Source organism: Elephas maximus, chromosome 21 (assembly GCF_024166365.1).
Source record: "Elephas maximus indicus isolate mEleMax1 chromosome 21, mEleMax1 primary haplotype, whole genome shotgun sequence".
NCBI lineage: Eukaryota > Metazoa > Chordata > Mammalia > Proboscidea > Elephantidae > Elephas > Elephas maximus.
The window spans coordinates 83,416,750-83,433,817 of NC_064839.1; the positions used below are offsets into that span (position 1 = coordinate 83,416,750).

At 46.1% G+C, this 17,068-nt stretch overlaps 1 protein-coding gene across 2 annotated transcripts in view; it reads right to left on the reverse strand.

Annotated features, from left to right (window-relative positions):
- The window catches only part of CASP3 (caspase 3), a 45,795-nt gene extending 28,768 nt beyond the window's left edge, over positions 1-17,027 (reverse strand). The window contains exon 1 of one of the 2 annotated variants that reach the window (XM_049864883.1): positions 16,901-17,027. The gene's annotated coding sequence lies outside the window, so the exon portion shown is untranslated. The remainder of the gene's footprint in view (positions 1-16,900) is intronic. The other variant, XM_049864881.1, reaches the window with a different exon arrangement.
- Positions 17,028-17,068: the final 41 nt, after the last annotated feature.

Genomic DNA, 17,068 nt, shown 5'->3' on the forward strand with positions numbered 1-17,068 from the left:
AGACAAGGGGTGGACTGTGATGGTTAAGATTGTTAACCTGGCTGGGCCATGTGTCTCTGTGTTTATATGTGATCTTTCCTGTGACTGAATCTCCTGTGAATAGCCAATCAGTTGAAAGGGAGTTTCCTTGGGGGTGTGGCTTGCATCTGAATATAAACAGACGTTCTGGCTTTTTTGCTTACTCTGGATCTTGCAGGTGTCTCCTGTTCATCTGACCTCCAGTTCTTGGGACTTCAGCTAGCAGCTCATCTGCTGATTTTGGGATTTGTTGCTCTTCACGACCTGTGATCAAGGGCCCTGCTCTACGACCTGCCAATCTTGGGTTCACCAACCCGTGAGGCTATGTGAATGAAGAGAAGCCTCTATCCTGATCTACGGACTTGGGACATTGTAGCCTTTACAATCGTGTGAGCAGTTTCCTTGATATAAATCTATATATATTTATACACTTTACTGGTTTTACTTCTCTAAGGAACCCAGCCTAAGAGTGTAGTCTAAGTCTTTGGATAAAGCAGAAAGTAGGGACGAAAGGAAAACAAAAACCTTGAATGATTTTCTCCAGCTTCTAGAAGTCCTATCTATAAAACTGCAATTAAAAAATGACTTTAACCTAGCTCCTACGGTAAAATCAGAAAATCTTAAAGAATATACAATTCCACCAACAGGACCCAACCACAAAAGTCTTTATAGAATGTCCTAGGTCTCAATTTTCAGTCTCCAGGAATATGTAATATCCCTTACCAAAGTCAAGCTCTGTCCTCCCCTCCTTCCAGTCTTGCTTGTACTTGTGGTGGACTACACAGTTGATTAGTAGATACCAAAAACCAAACCTGTTGCCGTCGAGTTGATTCTGACTCACAGTGACCCTAGGACAGAATAGAACTGCCCCATAAGGCTTCCAAGGAACAGCTGGTTGATTCAAACTGCCAACCTTTTGGTTAGCAGCTGAGCTCTTAACCACTGCACCACCAGGGCTCATTTAGTAGATACAGGTAGTTAAGTGTCTGGAGCTTAGGGTAGAGATCAGGGCTGGAGATATATTGCGGCATTCTGATATTGAGAGGTTTATTAGGGAAGTGGAGGCAGCAAAATAGATTAAAGAGAAGAGAGTGAAGGAGTGGAAAAGCAGGTGAATGTGACATACCCAAGTATGTTTTTCAAGAGAGTGCTCAACCTTTTCAAATCTTGCTAAGAGGTCAATTCAGATGAGGACAGAGAATTGAACACTGGCGTGGTGGGGGACGGTCAAGAATTGGCCTTAATACTCAAAAGAAATCATTGAGTATCCTTTCAGTGGAGTGCTGGGCATTGTCCAGAGGACTCTAAAGGATTATCTGATTCTATAAGGTGTGCCCTTTGACCTTCTACTGAATGAGTGGAAGTTAAACCTTAACAAACGGATAGTTATGCAAATGATTCTTACCCATAGCAATAAAATGAATTTTGTCTTGTAATGATACAACTGATTTCCACCCTACAGAAAAGATACTGTTGTGTGCTGTTGAGTCGATTCTGACTTACAGCAGCCCCATGTGACAGAGCAGAACTGCCCCACGTGGTTTTCTAGGTTGCAATCCTTACGGAAGCAAGTTGACAGGTCTTTCACCCACTGAGCCACGGGATGGGTTTCAACTGCTTACATTTCAGTCAGGAGTCAAGTGTTAGCCACCAGGGCTCCTTATAGAAAGATGACCCTTCCCATTACATTTTATTGCCTGTTAGGATATTAACCAGTTTTGCATGTATTAGCAAATTCATTCATCATGCCCACTGTCTACATGTATACCTGTTATTCAAATTCTGTTGGTTTGGCCTTAACATCTTATTTGTTCCCTTATTAACTGATAACATATTTGACATGTATTCATTTCATATTTGCATGAGAGTGATGCTTTCAACTTTTTGAAAATTATACTTTAGAAGAACAAATGTTGGCTCAGCTGAGGAGAGGATGTGTGCAAAAATTTGAGTAGACACAATTCTCCCCAGTGTTCCTGTGAAGGGGAAAGGAGAATGGGGTAATTGTTGGAGGGAGACAAGAGGTTGAGGAGGTTTCTTGTTTTATTTAAAGAAGGGCCATATTAAGCATGTTTTTATGTTGATGAGAATGATCCAGTAGAAAGGGAGATGTAATAATGTAGGAGGAGGGAAGGGAACAATTTTAAGAGTGAAGTTCTTAAAGGAATGAAAGGGTTTGGAAATCCAGCTCGTATATGGAAAGTATTAGTCACAGAGAAATGGGACAATTCATTCATTGTAATGGTAAGGAAAACAAGTATTTTGGCACAACACAGGAGAGTGTTATGAATTTGATGGAGGGATGACGCACTCATATTATTGCACCTATTTTCCCTATATTTAGAAGATAAACTATGAGACAAGAATCCCCAAATATCGTCTATGTATAGTTTCATGTGTGTCTACCCATGTAATTTACCAAGCAACATCAAAAACTAATCATACACAATGTTAGCAGAGGTGCATGAGATTGGCATTCTCAATCACTACAAGAAAGGACAAAAATTGGTGTAACTTCTTGAGAGCATTTTGACAATATGTCTCCCCAATGGCCCCCTCCAAAAAAAATCTTTCAGTTTGACCTATTAAAATTTCACCTCTAAGAATGCAGCCTAAGGAAATAATTACAGGAGGTGAGTGGAACAGAAAGGGCAGGGACATGTGTTATTCATTAAAAAACTGAGAATTTGAGAACAGAGAAGTTATCAATGACATGGAAAAATGTACATAATATAAGGCTAAGTGAAAATAGGCTATAAAACTGATGCAATAATATGATCTCTATTAAAATATACACAAAAATGAGACCAACTATATATAGCATCTTCACTCAGTTTTTTTCTACAGTGGCTGTCTCTGGGTGATGAGATTACTGGTAGCTTATTTGGTCCTTAATATCCTTCTGTAACTTTTAATTTTTATATAACATCTGTGATACAGGTTGAATTGTGTTCCTACAAAATTTGATACCTGTGAACATGCCTTTGTTTTAGAATAGGGTCTTTGAAGATGTTATCAGTTAACATGAGATTATACTGGAATAGGGTGGGTCCTAATCCAATAAGTGTGGTGTCCTTATAAAAGAGACACAGACACAACCATAGAGGAAAGATGACCATGTGATGATAGAGGCTGAGGCTACAGCTGCAAGGCAAAGATCACCAAGGATCTTGGGCCATAACCAGAAGCTAGAAGAAGAGTATGATTCCTTTTCATTTCTACCTCTTTACTGATATTCTCAATTTGTTCATATATCATTCTCCTGATTTCCTTTAGTTCTTTGTCCATGTTTTCCTTTAGCTCTTTAAGCACATTTAAAATCTTTGTCTAGTAAGTCCCATGTCTGGGCCTCCTCAGTGACAATTTTATGGTTTGAAATGTCTTCCCAAAAGATACGTTGCAGTCCTAATCCTTGATACTTGTGAATAAGATCTTGTTTGGAAACAGGGTCTCTGAAGACATAATCAGTTAGACTAACAGTTATTGACAGAGCAGGGTGGGTCTTGATCCAATCTGAGTGGTGCCCTATAAAAGAGAAGAAGATATAGAGAAAAAAGGGCCTTGTAAAGATGTAGCCATACTCCAAGGAATACTTGGGGGTACCAGAAGCTGAGAGAGGCGAGAAAGGATCGTCCCCTAGCGTCTTCAGAGAGAATATGGCTCAGCTGGCATTCTAAATTTGGATTACTAGCCTCCAGAACTCTGAGACAATAATTTTCTGTTGTTTAAAGCCACCCACAATCTGTGGTATGTATTTTGTTATGGCCACCCTGGTAAACTAATACAATCTGCACTGTTTTAAAAGTTAAAAAATAATAACAAATACTACCTTATAAAATAATACCAATAATGGCAGACTGTATCAATCAGGACTGAGTTGGCCAGTTCAGTCTTTACCCTGTATCAGGGGTGACAAAAACAGAAGTACTTTTCTATAATGAAAGTGATCATTTTCATGCTCTGTACCATGCTTCAGTCTCTCTGCCTTTCTCTTTTTCTTTCATACATTTAAGGCAGAGGTCCCCAGGCTGCGGAAAATTCCACTACCTCCAGCAGCTTGTGTGGCACGCCCCGTAGCTTTACATTAAAATCCTGGTTTCTTTGCTTCACACACTCCGTAGCTTTAAATTAAAATCTTGGTTTCCCTTTTCTTAACTGCTTCAAAACTAGAGCAAACTGAGTGGAAACCGGTTTAGGTGCCATGTTGACATTTGGGATGACCTTTTAGTTCATTAAGTACCTTAAACATAGTAACTTCCCCGCCTTTGTGTGGAGTTTAACCACCATTTTCTGAACACAGAATTCATGAAGTTATATGTAAACCCCACTGTGCCTGTGTTGTAAGATTAAGAATGTTGCTGAGGTATCTTGTATGAACTTCCTGCTCATAAACCCCATAAAGTAACTTTTCCTCTCACCCTCCCTGAGCAGTACTGGAGGCAGCAGCCCCGACTGTTCCTTTTCTTGCACAGTGAAATAAAGGCAACTTTCCAATCTCCCACCTTCGTCTCTCATGTATTGGCTGAGATGAGTCACACCAAGGAAAACCTAGGGTTTCCACCTGGCAACACTCCCCTCAACCTTTGTATCTACCCCTCCTGGGTCCTTCTGTCCCACCAGTAAGCTCCATGCCCTATATGCAGAGCAGAACTGCCTTTGGGCAGCCCAATTCAGTGACTACGGAGAACGAAAGTAACATGAGGGTGACTGATCTTCGGGACAGTCATAACACAGCCGAGCCCAGGGGCATGCACCCCCCTCTGAGAAGTCCCAACAGGAGACACCAGCATGGTCTAGGTCCACCAACCATTTTCAACAAGTAATCTTTATAACTGGAAAAACCACTGCCCCAGGTATTGGAAGACACTAAGAGAATGCATGATCTTTTTGCCTCCATCTTCTGCACTCATAACCCTAATTGGGTAGCTCGTCAGGCACTATTAGATGTGCTGCTGACCCCAGAAGAAAAGCAGATGGTACTAGGAAAGTCTTAGGACTGAGGCTGACAGGCTCCACGAAGTGCAGGCAGTAAATCAACTGGGGGCAGTGACCTTCCCGGTGGGGGACCCTGACTGGGATCAGAATACGGCTGAGGGATGGACCCAACTTGCTTATCATAGGAAGTACCTTTTGGCAGGGTTGAAGAAAGGGGTGCCTAAACCAAAAAACCTTGGCAAAACATATGGGATCAAACAAGAGCCAATCGAAGGTCCCCCTAAGTTTCTAGAAAGAATTTATGAGGCTTTTAGGGAGTTCACAGATAGGGTCCATACCCTGAGAGTCCTGAAAATACTCTCCTGGTGAGTATGATTTTGATTGGGCACAGAAAACTCCAGAAACTTGAGGGAGGTGTGGAGCTGGGGATCTCACAGCTTGTTGAGCTTGCCTACCAGGTATATTCCAATTGGGACCAGAAAGAGGAAAAGAGGAAAATCACGGATCAGAAGAGACAGGCTGCATTCCTGGCCCTGTGAAGTAATGGCTCATCTCCAGTGGCCCAAGAAGAGGAGGGCCCCTGAGGAAAGAGGGATGTGAGAGGCCCTGAACCCTGTTAAGCCAAGACCAGTGCGCCTTGTGCAAGGAGAGAGGACACTGGAAGAGAGTGCCCTAAATTCCTACCCAGAAGTAAGAAAGAGCCTGGGGCTGCCCAGTGCCCCATGATGCCAATGGAGGAAGACTCGGATTGAGGAGGACCAGAGGTGAGTCCCCTACCTGAACCTCTGGTAATAACGATGGTGGGGTGGGGAACCTGTACAGTTTCTAGTGGATACCAGAGCAACCCACTCTGTCCTGACCCAGAAAAAGTTCCAATGAAACAAACTGTGTCGGTTGTGGGAGTCTCAAGTAAGTGGGAGAACTCTCCCTTCCTCCAGCCTCTAACCTGCTCCATACAAGGGAAGTCATTAACACATTCTTTTCTCTACATGACTGGCTGTCCCATTCCCTTGCTGTGAAGAGTTTGTTGTGCAAACCCTAAGCACAGATTTCTTTTGATAAAGGGACTATGCAGATGGATATACCACCAGAGAATGGATGGTGACTGCAGATGGCCCTTACCACTGAATCACCCACCAACTATAAAGCGGAAGGACACTACCAGGGATCAGTAGGGCCAGACATCAAGGATGCAGTGGTCCTGTGGATATGGGCCAACAAAGTGCCAGGATGTACCAAAAATGTTCCCCCTGTGATGGCAGAACTCCTACCTGGCATAGTCTCCCTACTCACTCCCCCTGACTTAGGCAATACCCTATCCAGGCGGAGGCCAGATAGGCACTGGGCAAAATCATCACCAGATACCTGAACCTCGGACTGCTTAGACTGTGTCAGTCACAGGTCAACATTCCCATCCTGCCAGTGAAGAAGAAAAATGGAGAATACCGGTTCATTCAGGATCTACAAGCCATCAATCAGGTAACAGTCATGGTCCACCCTATAGTTCCCAACCTGTATAACCTGCTGTCAACCTTGTCACGTATCTGCCAGATTCATTATGCTAGACCTGAAGAATGCCTTCTTTTGCATCTGAGAAAATCTTCATTGAGTGGGAGGACCTAGAACAGGACAGAAACAGCAGTTGTGCTGGCAAGTCTTCCCATAGGGCTTTAAAAACAGTCCTACTCTTTTTGGATCAGCTCTGGCCCATGAACTGAGACAACTGATCCTGACCAATGGTGTCCTCCTCCTATACGTGAATGACCTACTCCTTGCCCATTGTAGTGAGTACAACTCAGTTTAGAACACCATAAAATTTTTCACTTTCCTGGGAAATGCACGGTATCAGGTCTCGGAAGAAAAAGCTCAGGTCAACCAAAAGGAGGTGACTTACCTGGGCTTTAAAATCAGACAGGGAGAGTGAGAACTCCTAACAGCCCGAAAAGATGTTATCTGTAGGTTGGCAGCCCCTATTAAATAGAGACAGCTCCGAGGTTTTTGGGAATGACTGGTTTTTGCCACATCTGGATCCCAAATTTTGGACTTATTGCAAAGCCTTTATACCAAGCCTTAGAGGGAAAAGACACAGATCCCTTAGGATGGACTGGGACAGAGCAACAGGTTTTGATACCATTAAAACAAAGTTGATAGAGGCCCCAGCCTTGGGACTCCCGGTATGAATAAACCTCTTGGCCTGTTTGTACATGAGTCCACGGGAGTGGTGGCCAGGGTACTTGCCCAGACTCTTGGCATGTGGACACAGCCTGTGTGCCTTCAGGCAGTAGTAACCAAAGTATTAATCATCAAGGAAGGCAAGAAACTTACCCTTGACCAACCTCTCCAGGTGACCATGCCCCACTTAATTCTAACCATCTTAGAGTAGAAAGGGTCAAACTGGATCTACCTTGGGCAAATGGCCCAGTACCAAGGGGTGCTGTTAGATGACCCAGCCATCACCCTATGAGAAACTGTCAGTTTAAACCCAGCCACCTTGTCAAAGCAAAAAAAAGAACATGACTGCCTAAAGACCATTGACCTGGTGTATGCCAGTCAGCCTGACCCCACTGACCAAATAAAACCAAACCCGTTGTCGTCGAGTTGATTCCGACTCATAGCAACCCTACAGGACCGAGCAGAACTGACCCATAGAGTTTCCAAGGAGCACCTGGTAGAGTCGAACTGCCAACCTTTTGGTTAGCTGCCATAGACCTCACTGACCAGCAGCTCCAAAACCCAGACCTAGAACTGTTCACTGATGGAAGCAGTTACGTGGAACAAGGAAAAAGGAAAGCTGGATATGCGGTGGTCACTTTAGAAGAGGTTCTAGAGGCTCACATGCTCCCCCCAGATACTTCTGCCCAGAAGGCCAAGCTCACTGCCATGCTCCAGACACTTAAATGACAAAAGGTGAGCGAGCAGCTATTTATACTGATTCCAAGTACATATTTGGGTATTGCATGCACACAGGACAATCTAGAAGGAAAGAGCGCTCCTAAAAGTAGGCAGTAAGGACAATTAAATATTCCCAAGAGATCTTACAACTTTTACATGTCAACTCTAAGTGGGCAGCCCACAAGCCAAAATTATCCATCCATGGTGAGAAACAAGGTTGTGGTTAACCCGATCCACTAGAGAACAGTACAGGGTGGCTAACAAGTCTGGAAACACAGGCAAACACGTAACAAATGGTTTATTGATGTTATATTACAATCCATGAAAAAATAACATTACCTATGTTTCCAAACTGGAGAAAATATGAGTGAAAACACAGTGGGAAATTAAAATTCTTGAAATTGAATTGCCAATGTCCTTTCTGGCCCTACTGTTTGCTCTAAGTTGGCCCTTTTTAACAAGCCTATCAAATGCAGGGTCCGTAGTGTTCAGGGACCTCAAAATGTTGAAAGGTTCTGTCTTAGTTATCTACTACTGCTATAAAAGAAATATCACAAGTGGATGGCTTTAACAAAGAGAAATTTATTCTCTCACAGCCTAGGAGGCTAGAAGTCCGAATTCAGGATGCCAGCTCCAGGGGAAGTCTCTCTTTGCCATCTCTGGAGGAAGGTCCTTATCATCAACCTTCCCCCAGTCTAGGAGCTTCTCAGCACAGGGACCCCAGGTCCAAAGGGAGCACTCCCCTCCTGGTTCTTCATTCTTGGTGGTAGGGGAGGTCCCATATCTCTGCTAGCTTCTCTTTTATATTTCAAAAGAGATTGACTCAAAACCTAATCTTGTAAATTGAGTCCTGCCTCATTAACATAACTGCCTCTAATTCTGCCTCATCAACATCAGAGAGGTAGGATTTACAACACAGGAAAAATCACATTGATGACAAAATGGTGGACAATTACACAAATACTGGGAATCGTAGCCTAGCCAAGTTGACACACATTTTTGGAGAACACAATTCAACTCATAACAGATTCCCACTAACAATCAAGGCACTAAAGATTTCTTATTAAGTATTTCTTCTGCAGGCAGCACAGTAACTCTTAAACTGAAATAAAATCCTTATAGCATCAGACATGTGCACATTTGTTCTTCACTTGTCACCATCTGCTTTTTCCACACGAAAGCACCAAATCCACACTCTTTGGAGCAGAGCTTTGGTTCCTGCAGAACTCACTGAAGTGTTAGACTAAGCATGACCTCACCTCCATTAGCTCATGCCTAGCTGAGTACTTATTACTCTCGGGATGGTCTCATCGTAAAAGGATTACAAAATTACCTCCTAAGGGAAACACTTAGGACCCTAAAAGATAACAGGCCTTTAGGCTTTTAAAACATTTTCATTTGACAAAACAAAGAGCAAAAATAAATAATGGGGGTTTAAAAAATATATCCTAGTATAGAAATGGGCTTAACACAAATTGTTCCTAACTGTTTTGAATAAGTATAAATCTGCATAATATCAGGATGCTGATGAAGCTCTAAGTGGACCAACTCACATTAGATAGCCCCCTGGAACTCAGGTCTTAGAATCACTTTTCTATTTCCTAGATCCTCTAACACTTGCCACTGAAGTCACAACCGTCGGAGCTTCAATATTTCAAGCTGTGTTTTCCAAAACAAGTTTAAAGTTGTAACGCTTTTCCAACTTACACTGTGGTCAACTAATTAAAGGTGCTGTTGTATATTCAATACAAAATAAACTACACTAAATTATCTACAGAGTTAAGACAGAATAAAAATTAATTTCTAACATTGAAATTTCTATACTAATCTATAAATTACTAATGGTTTGGGGGGGCTGTGTTACTAAAGAATGAATATTTTGAAAGTGAACCTACGGCTGTTGTTGTTAGGTGCTGTTGAGTCGGTTCCAACTCATAGCGATCCTATGCACGACAGAACGAAACACTGCCCAGTCCTGAGCCATCCTCACAATCGTTATTATGCTTGAGCTCGTTGTTGCAGCCACTGTGTCAATCCACCTCGTTGAGGGTCTTCCTCTTTGCCACTGACCCTCTACTCTGCAAAGCATGATGTCCTTCTCCAGGGACTGATCCCTCCTGACAACATGTATGTAAGATGCAGTCTCGCCATCCTTCCCTCTAAGGAGCACTCTGGCTGTACCTCTTCTAAGACAGATTTGTTTGTTCCTTTGGCAGTCCATGGTATATACAATATTCTTTGCCAACACCACTATTCAAAGGCATCAACTCTTCTTCGGTCTTCCTTATTCATTGTCCAGCTTTCACATGCATACGATGTGATTGAAAATACCATGGCTTGGGACAGGCGCACGTTAGCCTTCAGGGTGACATCTTTGCTCTTCAACGCTTTGAAGAGGTCCTTGCAGATTTGCCCAATGCAATGCGTCTTTTGATTTCTTGACTGCTGCTTCCATGGCTGTCGATTGTGGATCCAAGTAAAATGAAATCCTTGACAACTTCAATCCTTTCTCCGTTTATCATGATGTTGTTCATTGGTCCAGTTGTGAGGATTTTTGTTTTTTTTATGTTGAGCTGCAATCCATACTGAAGGCTGTGGTCTTTGATCTTCATTAGCAAGTGTTTCAAGTCCTCTTCACTTTCAGCAAGCAAGGTTGTGTCATCCGCATAACACAGGTTGTTAATGAGTCTTCCTCCAATCCTGGTGCCGTTCTTCTTCACATAGTCCAGCTTCTTGGATTATTTGCTCGGCATTATAGATTGAATAGGTCTGGTGAAAGAATACAACCCTGACGCACACCTTCCCTGATTTTAAACCAATCAGTATCCCCTTGTTCTGTCCGAACAACTGCCTCTTGATCTACGTAAAGGTTCCTCACGAGCACAATTAAGTGTTCTGGAATTCTCATTCTTCGCAGTGTCATCCATAGTTTGTTATGATCCACACAGTCAAATGCCTTTGCAAAGTCAATAAAACACAGGTAAACATCCTTCTGGTATTCTCTGCTTTCAGCCAAGATCCATCTGACATCGATAATGACATCCCTGGTTCCACGTCATCTTCTGAAACCGGCCTGAATTTCTGGCAGTTCCCTGTCGATGTACTGCTGCAGCCGTTTTTGAATGATCTTCAGGAGAATTTTGCTTGCGTGTGATATTAATGATATTGTTCTATAATTTCCACATTTGGTTGGATCACCTTTCTTGGGAATAGGCATAAATATGGATCTCTTCCAGTCAGTTGGCCAGGAAGGTGTCTTCCATATTTCTTGGCATAGACGAGTGAGCACCTCCAGCGCTGAATCTGTTTGTTGAAACATCTCAATTGATATTCCACCAATTCCTGGAGCCTTGTTTTTCGCCAATGCCTTCAGAGCAGCCTGGACTTCTTCCTTCAGTACCATCGGTTCCTGACCATATGCGACCTCGTGAAATGGTTGAACATTGACTAATTCTTTTTGGTATAAGCTTTTTTTAATCTCAAAATGACACGTATTTCTTAATTATCTCCATTAATACTTAAAAAATTTTTATAAATAAAAATTTAACACAACAGGTAGAAAGAGAAAGGGAACAAACCCTATGTGAACTCAGTGTGTGTGAAGTGTTAACAGTTCGTGTTACGGTTGGTTTTTATGGGCCAGACCCTGAGCTAAAAGGTACACAGGTATTTCCAGGCAGTCCTCCCAGCGACACTCTGAGGCATTATGATTGATCCCCATTTTACAGTTTGACTGAGGCTCACAGAAGTTAAGCAACTTGCCCACGCTTTGAAGTGACAGAACTAATATTCAAACCAGGAACTGTCTGACTCGAGCGGGAAGACTGCCACTATTCCTAACTGCTTAAGACCATATAGCAGTGATAATACTATATATAATCTCAAGAGAGGAAGCAAAATTCCAAAACCTCAGAAGCTCTAAGACAATGAAGTAACATCTACTGCACTTATTCCAAGTAACGAAGAAGATGGAAACAGTGGTTATGGATTTCTAATGTAAGTGGTAATTCACTTCTAAAAGAAAAATAACTGGTTTCATGTTAAGCATCTGGTAAAAGTAATTAAGACATATTTTCTTATTTCTATTTGCCTCTGGAGTCCCTGAGTGACACCAACAGTTAAGACTGCACTAATAACTGAAAGGTTGGCAGTTCAAACCCACCCAGAGGCACCTTGGAAGTATGGCCTGGTGATGTGCTTCCAAAAGGTCACAGCCTTGAAAACCCTATGGAGCAGTTCTATTCTGCACACTTGGGAGTCACCATGAGTCAACACTGACTCGATGGCAACAACCAAAAACATTTTCCTCTGAAGGAAAGGTAAAGCTTTTCTAGTATGACCTCTGGGGAGATTACACTTTGTCTAGGAACCTGAAAAATACCAGGATTGTATTTATTATCTGTTAGAAAGGACAAAGTCTCAAAAGCAGTCACATTTCCAGATTTAGTAAGTGAGAGAGAAAGCATCCTTTTCACAATAGTTAGGATAAGAAAAGATTTAGGTGTATTGTAGTAGACATTTTATTAAAATTTTCTCCAAGGTGGTCTCTGAATTTCTTTTGGAACTTACAAGAATTATCAAACTGGATATTGCTATTGGGTCTGGTGAAGTCAATCTCTATGTAATTAAGGTGAAATCATGTAAATAGACCAGAAAAATTAAACAGAAAATAAAGTAAGTTCAGTTGTGCCAGAAGAACAGCTAAAACCATTCCTTTCTTTTCTCCTGTGTAAGCCACGGGACCAGGAAGACAAGCTAGAGTGCTCTCCACTATTCCAAGGCCCTGAGTTTATGCTGCAACAAGTCAAAGAACACAGTATTTGCATTGTGCAAGGAGGAAAGAGGGAAGGTCTTTGCAGCTCTAAATATTTTGTATGAAAGAAATGTAGAATGAAGGATCCTGGATGCCTTTTGTAAAAGTTACAGATAACCTGTAATGCCCTCCCCGCCCCTCATTGAGAAACACTGCTCTGTAGAATCAGATTCAGGTTTACGACCATCTGATTAAAAACATCCTGCTTGCCAGCGGTGGCTTGAAACTGCAAAAAGTCAGAGTTAATAACATTTATTCATTCAACATTCATGCCATAATAACTTACTTAACACCTACTGTTTGTAGAGCACTGTATTACACTCAGAGTATATATAAAGTAATGGATGAAACAAAGTGTCCTCATTCGGGGCTGCTATCAATGTTCACTCAGTATTCAAAAGTGACTCAACAGGGCAGATTCCAGATGGTACATATCAGATAACTTCATCTTGCTCTTGATGTGTGCTGTCAAGTCCAACTCACAGCGACCTTATATGGCAGAGGAGAGCTGCCCCGTCAGGTTTCCTAGGCTGTAATCTTTGCAGACAGTTCCAATGAGCCTTGGTGGTGCAGTGGTTAAGCACTGAGCTGCAAACTGAAAGGCCAGCAGTTCAAACCCACCCAGTGGCTCTGCAGGAGAAAGATGTGGCAGTCTGCTTCTGTAAAGATTAAGGCCTTGGAAAGCCTACGATAGGGCAGGTCTACTCTGTCCTACAGGGACAATGGGTTTAATCTTTACAGAAGCAGATTGCCAGGTCTTTCCTCCCACAGAGCAGCTGGTGGCTTCAAACTGCTGAACATTCGGTTGGTTAGCAGTCGAGCACTTAACCACTGCACCACCAGGGCTCCTCAACCTCATCTTACTCTGAAACAGATAGGGTTAACTGTGCTGGCGGAATAGAAGAGCTGTTGAAAGGTTACCACCTGGAAGTTGGGTAAATAGGAGCCACATCCTGTAAACAGGAGATAAGGTTAAAAGGACACTGAATTACTACTTCCTTCTTAGTTTTTTTTTTTTTTTTAGTCCCTTCCCCCTTTACAGGCTCCACATGCACAGAAGGACAAAGTGTGACGTTGTTTGACCTTCCCTGCCTCCTCAAGGGGGCGATGTAGTGCAGATCAGTGTGCCTGCACTATATCCCATATTAAGTGATGCCAAGGGCTGCCGAGAGAGCTCCAGCTTGAATATCAGCAGGTTCCATCTTGGATTCCAGATGCAAGCGCCCTCTAATTAGTATGCACTGCCATTCCAAGGGGGACCCGCCCCTTCAAAGAAACCCACTGAATATTCATTGCTCTACTGTCCCCATCCCAGCCCATATAAACACTCACACTTCCCTTTTTGAGTCAGTCTTTTGGAGCGGCATAAGCTCCCACTGACTCCTTTTAATTGTCACAAGTAAAATAAACCTGTTAGATACAGCTGAACCCAAAACTGTCTCCTTTATGTATTCTCACAAGAGAAAGACAAAGATCCATTGAGTCTGAAGGGCCTCCGTGCCCTCAGCGGTAACAACTCTACCCTAATTCAGAAGCTCTATAGTCAGTATTTGAAGGCAAGAACAAAATATGCAGAGAAAAAAAAAACAACACGTCATATAGAGCTTTACATTTACCTCTTAAAAAAATCTTAGGAAACCCCAAAAAACCAAACCCGTTGCCATCAACATCATTCCCACTCATAGCAACCCTACAGGGCAGAGCAGAACTACCCCATAGGGTTTCCAAGAAGCAGCTAGTGGATTCAAACCGCCGACCTTTTGGTTAGCAGCCAAACTCTTAACCACTACCCCACCATGGCTCCACAGGAAAAGTAGGGTGCAAAAGGAACACATAGCAGGGAGACCTAATCTTTAAGTGTTTAATGAGAACGTAAGGATAAGTAGGTGTTTCTCAAGCAATAGTGAGTGGGATAGGCAGAGAACAGGTATGAAGGTGAGCATGGCTGTGCAGAAAGTGAGACAGTGTTACTATAACCAACAATGAAAGGGAGGGTAGCGGGAACCAATCGGAGTTTGGCTTATTAACTAGGTTAAAAGGGCCGGATTTATTCTAAGTGCAAAGGCACAGCTATCTGGATTTTCATTTTGTAAAGATCCCTCTGGCTTTGTGCTGTGAAGGGGCAGGAAGGGTCTGGAAGTGGGCAGACCTGTGAGGAGACTGCTGTAGCTAGGTGAGAGACTAAACAAAGCGAAAAACAAAAACAAAAACATTGCCGTCGAGTCCTAATGACCCTATGGGACAGAGCAGAGCTGCCCCATAATTTCCAAGGAGCAGCTGGTGGATTTGAACTGCTGAACTTTTGGTTAGCAGCCGAACTCTTAACTACTGCGCCACCAGGGCGGCAGAAATCAAGTAGAGAGATGTGCCACAGGGCTGGGCGGCTGACTGGGGAATGGGTGGGGTAAGGGAGAGGTGGTCAAGGAGACTGACATTCGGTTTCCAGGCTTCGATGATTACTGAGAACAGGGAAAGAGGTAGCAATTTGGGAATAAGGCTTGAGAGTCCCAGTAAAAAGGCTTGTGAGTAGAACCACTGAAAAATAGTGACTGGTGTGAGAAAGGCATTCTTATTCAACAGGGCCTGAGGGGATTTCAAAGCCCATCTCAGGTGATTTTGGCCACGGATACAGAGTCACAGGGACCAACAGGAAGGATTCTGGGAAATCTGCAGATCTGAAACGCAGCTTAAGTTTAAGGTTTGAAATTAGCTCTCTGGCACCACTAAGTCACATAGGCAACCAGACACGAAGAGCAGAAGGGACCAACCCCACGTCTATAGAGAACCAGCCCCCAAAGCCAGTGCCTCCCGGTCTCCTCCTAGGCCGCCGCGTGCCCTCGGGGCACCATTTTCCGGCGCCTATGCTCCGGTGCTCCCCCATCCAATCCTGAGCCTGCAGTCTCCGCCGCGGTCAATTTCGCCAGCATTCCGCGCCCCCCCCCCCCCGCGCCCCCCAACTCTTCGGCGCCCCGGGCCCGGCCTCCAGCTCCCCGGCCTCAGAGCCCCCGGCCCGGCCTCCCGTTCCCCGGCCTCAGCGTCTCCGACTCTGCCTCCCGCTCCCCGGCCTCAGAGCCCCCGGCCCAGCCTCCTATCCTCCGGCCTCGGCGCCCTTGACCCGGCCTTCAGCTCCCCCGCCTCGTAACCGCCGGCCCGGCCTCCAATCCTCCGGCCTCGGCGCCCACGGCCTGGCCTCCGCTCCCCGGTCTCAGAGGCCCCGGCCTGGCCTCAGAGCCCCCGGCCCGGCCTCCAGTTCCCCGGCCTCAGCGTCTCCGACCCGGCCTCCCGCTCCCCGGCCCAGCCTCCTATCCTCCGGTCGGCGCCCTTGACCCGGCCTTCAGCTCCCCGGCCTCGGAACCGCCGGCCCGGCCTCCTATCCTCCGGCCTCGGCGCCCACGGCCTGGCCTCCGCTCCCCGGTCTCAGAGCCCCCGGCCCAGCCTCCTATTCTCCGGCCTCAGAAACCCCCGGCCCGGCCTCCAGTTCCCCGGCCTCAGCGTCTCCGACTCGGCCTCCCGCTCCCCGGCCTCAGAGCCCCCGGCCCAGCCTCCTATCCTCCGGCCTCGGCCTCCGCTCCCCGGTCTCAGAGCCCCCAGCCCAGCCTCCTATCCTCCGGTCTCGGCGCCCTTGGCCCGGCCTTCAGCTCCCCGGCCTCAGCGTCTCCGACCCGGCCTCCCGCTCCCCGGCCTCAGAGCCCCCGGCCCGGCCTCCGCTCCCCGGTCTCAGAGCCCCCGGCCCAGCCTCCTATTCTCCGGCCTCAGAGCCCCCGGCCCGGCCTCCTATCCTCCGGCCTCGGCGGCCACGGCCCGGCCTCCAGCTCCCCGGCCTCGGCGTCCCCGGCCCGGCCTCCCGCTCCCCGGCCTCGGCGTCCCTGGCCCGGCCTCCCGCTCCCGGCCCGGCCTCCGCTCCCCGGCCTCGGCGTCTCCGGCCCGGCCTCCAGCTCCGCGGCCTCGGCGTCCCCGGCCCGGCCTCCTATCCTCCGGCCTCGGCGCCCACAGCCCGGCCTCCGCTCCCCGGCCTCGGCGCCCCCGGCCCGGCCTCCGCTCCCCGGGCTTCAGGGCTCGCTCTGCACTCGTGGCAGTGCCAAGACAAAGGATCCACCGTCCGGACCTCGCCCATCTTCTCCTTCTCCCTGAAGCAGCTGCAGACCCAGCAGGTCCCCGGAGAAGACGCCGGGCTCGGGAGAAGAGGGGAGCGGGCCCAGGGCGGACCCCGCCGCGGCGGTAAGGAGACACGACTGCACTCACCCCACAGCTCCACACTCCTGCCAGCACCTCCGCGCCGCTCCTAGTTGGACTTGCAGCGCCCTCGGGCAGCACGGGTGAGCTGGGGGGCAAAGCCGTCCCCCGTTAGCACCGCCCATAGGCCGGGCCGCCGTCGCCACCCCACAGGGCGGACCGCCGTGGCCACCCCAT